We start from the raw sequence: 5319 nt of genomic DNA on the forward strand, positions 1-5319 counted from the left end.
TCACAGCACCCATGTCAGATAGCTCACAACTGCCTGTAGCTCCAGCTGCAGGGGATCCAGTCCTTTTGGAAGCTTGGAAGGTTTTTTTCCCATAGAATTTACTACTAAATGGCAGCAAATGCTCAAATGAAGAAACCACAAGCTTTTTAAATATCCAACATTTTATATTTTTTGCATTAAGCCATTTTATCAGTGTTCCTCAGTCCCATTAAATTTTAAGCAGAAAGACTTATAATCATATATGCCTAAAGAGTGTATTTTTGCTTAGACAATAGAATTAACAAAAGCAATTTTATTTAAACACAATTTGGTTAGACTTAATTTACATCATGGATTGGGGATAAACTAGTAACAGACACAGTCTTGTTTTGGAACACTCAATACTCCCTCCATCATAAAACCATGACCTTTCTTGTATTCATTTAAGCATTTATTTTGCTTGGAAAGTAGGGGGTATATATGATCAAAATACATGGTATACATGTATTAAATTCTCAAAGAATAATAAATGAAACAAAGTAGAACACCACTGAAAATGTTTGCCCTGAATAAGATTAAATTATATTTAATCTCTTATATTTTAATTAAGTTCACTTGAAATACTTACTTTTAAGATAATGGTGTTTTAAATCATAGATTTTTCCCCCCTGCCCCCCGCCCCAGGGAAATGATAGTTGGGTGGAAATGGATGGCTCATGAGATAGAAGGATGAACTAATAAAATAGGTCATTAAGTAGCAATCCATAACAAATTTTATTGCTTGAATCAACTTAGAAAAGAAAATCTATGATAATTATTCAGTGCAGCAGAGATACCCACACAGCACTTAATTTCTCAAATTCTTGATGTGGTAGTAATTCTTTTGAAGTTTGCAAACTGAAACTGGAGATGGGTTTTCCATCTTTTATACTTCTGTTATCTCAACGAAATGTAAGACTCAAAGCTAAAAGTTATTTAAACAAAACCTTAGCAATAAAATGTAAATGACATCATTACTCAAATCAAATAATTACCTAAGTTCTCTGGTCATTGTTACCAGAGAGCACTTAAAGAAGATATTAGGACTATAAAGTCAAAACTATTCTTTCTCATTAAATTTCAAAAATGGTGAACATAGATATATTTGAAGTGGGGACAGGATTTCAGACCTTTACAATAACTTAGAAACATCAAATAAGAAGCTAAGATTTTTATAAACTAATACAATACATACATATTGGCAGGAATATTCTCTCAGCATATACATTTGAACACAGTTAAACAGTTACATTATTCTCTATCTCCTCTTTTAACCCTTAAGGAGGAGAAGGGAGAGGAGGGGGCAGGGGGAGGAGGAAGAGAAGGAGAAACAATGAAATTGTTTCATATTCTTCTGAAATTCTTAGAATCAATGTTTTCCTAAACACCTGGCAGATTGGGATGTGCATTGCCCATACTACCAAGTGTATTCTCCAATATTCCTGTCTTTACCCTTAATCCTCTCCACCTGGAGTCGTAACACATGTTTGATGATAGTATTTTACAATGTAGAATTCAGAGATCATTATCTCAAGGACTATCAGAGACAGGAGAATGCTAATTTGTAAAAGGCAGCAGAGCAAGAACAGAAAGAAGCAAGTACTCTGGTGAAATCACAAGTAGCTACTGACCCTAAATACTCCAAATTACTGAAAATGAAACTGTAGCACCAAACCCACATGATGTGTTACCAGTCAAGCAGCTTCATTTGGTTTGGTGGCTGCCATGTTACAACCTTCAGTCTCCATCCTGCTTCTGACCACTAGTTGATTGACTACATAAATAAAAGCAAAATACAATTGTGCAACTCAAGAGTTCTCTCCCAGAAAGGTTTGTAAAACGATCTGGGGTGGTTCTCATGGAATGAATACTTTTTAAAACTAGTTCTTTAAGTAATATTACTGTCAAAGTTGAAAGATCTCTGATATAAAGAAATAGATATAAGTATGTCACATACAAGCCATTTGTTTTCCCTATTAAAAGCTAATTGCTAATAGTCAGGAACAGGCTACTAACTGGGAGACATCTCAAAGGCAATTCACCCAGCATGTTTTCAAGTGCTTGCACTACTTTGGATCACACATTTATTTGTGAGAAAAGGTTAGGGATACAAGTCTATTGTAGAGCATAACATTTATAACTACATGTATTAGTGATTTAAAAAAGTCAAAATAAGAATCAGCAGTGTGTGGGGGGGAGTATGTGCATATATGTGTGTGTCTATTTAGAGAGGGAGATTTATGACAGTGAGAGATGGCATGTTCAGATGCTTCAAAGTAGACCAGCAGGCTGGAGACCTAAGAGTAACATTTTAGTTTGAGTCTAACATCTGTCCGGAAGCAGAATTTCCTCCTTCCCAAAAGACTTTCTTCTTTCTTCTCTTAAATTCTTCAGCTGATTGGATTATTGTCATTCATATTATTAAGAGTTTAATGAATGTCTATTGATTTAAATTAAAATCTGACCTTAAAAATACATAAATACAGGGATAAATGCCTATTTATTTGTTCCATGTTCTTAGAACAGTCCAAATGAGGATAGGGTACCTGTTGCTGTGATGTTGATCATTTCCTAGGGTTCTCAGAGCTATTATTCATCCACTTCATGTTGGATATCATGTTGGATGAAGTTTGTCCACTTCATGTCCATAGAAAGTAAGATGAAGAATACAGCAGTCAGAAAGGAGAGGTAAGTCATCAAAAGATGATTTACTAGGTAAATCTCCTGATCCTCAATGATAGAATGGAGAAGACCATTATAAAAGTGAAAATGTCACAGAAGACTACATGAAACAACACCCCTTGACCTTTGAGTATGCCATTGATATAAAGTAAAATGATTCTGTAAGCAACTCTTGCTGATTTATCAAACTCAGTGCACTCACCTATGATGGTGTGATGACTACTAACCAGAGAAGGCCTAGAAATAACTTCTTGATAGTTCTTCTAGGTATCATATTCATAGAGGAAAGCTGTGTCTCTATGGAAAGCATGTGAGAATTTCTGAACATAGTAGAAATACATGATGGTAAGGAGCAGTTCATCTATGGGGAGCCCAGGAAATTCTTCACCAGAAATTTGGCATAGCAAAATTACTTGAAGTATCATCAGATTCTTGAGAGTCATCTTCCATGCTATGAATTCTTGTAGGGTCCAAGGTCCTATTCTGAAATGCAAGTTCCTTGATTTTTGGCCAACGTTACAAGGAAGGATCCAATTTATTTCTCACTTTTCTGTGGTGAGGCTCTCAGAAACAAGGAAGAGAGAGCCTGGGTCAGAAAGGTTAGTACCATGGGTACATGAGTTAGTAACATATTGACAGCAGATCATGGGGCAACAGCTTTTCCGACTCAGAAATCTCTGTTAGACTCCATCTACTTGTCTTAAGGAGGGCAGTAAAATTTCAAGTACAGAAGGAGCAAGGTTATTCTGATAGAACACAGTGTAGAGCAGCTATGTGTTCTGGCTCTAGATGGTGCTAGGCTGTCCCATTGTTTTCCTTTGGGTAATTTCTCCATGCTGGTCTTTGGAATTGAAGGTGTATTAACTTCACAGTGTAAGTTTATGATTATACACATTTTTTTTCTGTCTCATCAGGATTTGAGAAAATATAAGGAGAGTATTCAGAAGTCAATTGTTTTGTCCCTTTAGTCTTATTAGTTAAATTTGTAATGCATTCCTAGATTGGTTGGTATCATTTAAGAAAATAAGAAATGGTAATAAATCTTAATTACTTAAAAAAAAATACTACAATATCAGCATGGTTGTTCTAACTGTTTAGAAGTTCATTTGTAACTGTACACTTTGATTTTAACTAATCCTGCTGAGTAATGTTTTTTATATGCAAGTTCTTTATAATAAAGTTATATTTAGCGAAATACATCAATGTTTAGGCTGTCGCGTTAATTATTTAAATATGATGATCTAGCAAAAATGATACATATAATTAACATTCATTGTAACTACTATAACCCAAATGAAGGGTAGATGAGCATTTGCCATTTATAAAAAAAAAAAAATTCATTCTCCTACTTACCAATTAAAACTCCCATCTGCCTATACTTTATTTAGTTAAACTAATGACATTAAAACACTCTGTTCTACAATTAATGATCTACTCCATACCATGCAAAGATGATTTTAGTTCCGCTTGAATTTCTCACCCACTGAACCTATGCAATATAGTAAAAGTGTTATTATTTTAATAGAGTCAGTTTGTAGACAGCTGAACCAAGTAAAATTATACCAAGTAGTAAAGACAAAATTTTTTATCTTGAATTAAGTGTGAGCAAAAAGGAATGAAGCCAATGTATAATAAAGGCTGCCATAGAATTAAATCTCTAAAAAGGCCTGGAGGTTGGTGATGATACTATCATCATGCTCTGATATCTATTCAGTAGGTCTGCATAGACATTGTGTCCCCAGATCTTCTTCACATGTTTCTAGAAAAGATGTATTTGAATAAGTTTTGGGACTTGGCACTACACCATGCCCAGGATTCCCTTTCCATCCCATTATCACTCACCATGCCTTGAATTTCCATTGTGCTCTATCATCAATCAGTGTTGCCGAATCTGCAAAATTGTGAAAGAATTCTCCACTCTCCTGTTTGTGGCTCAGTTAGAACATCTGTTGCATTTGAACTGAGGAGTTGTCTTATATCACCATGGAAACTCAACTTAAAAAAAAAATCACTGGGAGAAAATATACTTCCCAATAACAATGTTGTCCCTTAAGTCACCTGTCAGTCACTCTGATGCTTCATCTCAAACCATTCTGGGATCCTTGTTAGGAATTGGAGATGAGCCCAGATATTATTTGTAATTTATGTTAGCTATACTGAAAAACAAAAAGAATTTCTGCAAGGTAAAATTGGAGCAAAGATGATGATGAGCTAATTCACTCATCATACACATGCACAAATACACAGACACACATAAAACTTAGATTCAGCAAAAGAATATGACTTTCTGAGTTATGAACCAGTTACAACATTCTTTATAACAATTAACTTACCTTATAATGTGTGCTCTTTGGTCTTTTAGTGATCTTGCTTAGAACGATTACAAATCTTAGTTAATTAAACATTTTTTTTTTTTTTTTAGCTAAGGTAAGGACCGAACCCAGGGCCTTGCACTTGCTAGGCAAGTGCTCTACCACTGAGCTAAATCCCCAACTAGTTAATTAAACTTTAACACATTTCTCAAGTTCAAAATTAATACTTGGAGGTTTCATATCCTGATTATATTAATGAAAATCTCTTAAAATAGGTCACAGATTACATTAGAATGAGTGAAATAGA

This window comes from Onychomys torridus, chromosome 15 (assembly GCF_903995425.1).
Source record: "Onychomys torridus chromosome 15, mOncTor1.1, whole genome shotgun sequence".
In the NCBI taxonomy this organism is placed as follows: Eukaryota; Metazoa; Chordata; class Mammalia; order Rodentia; family Cricetidae; genus Onychomys; species Onychomys torridus.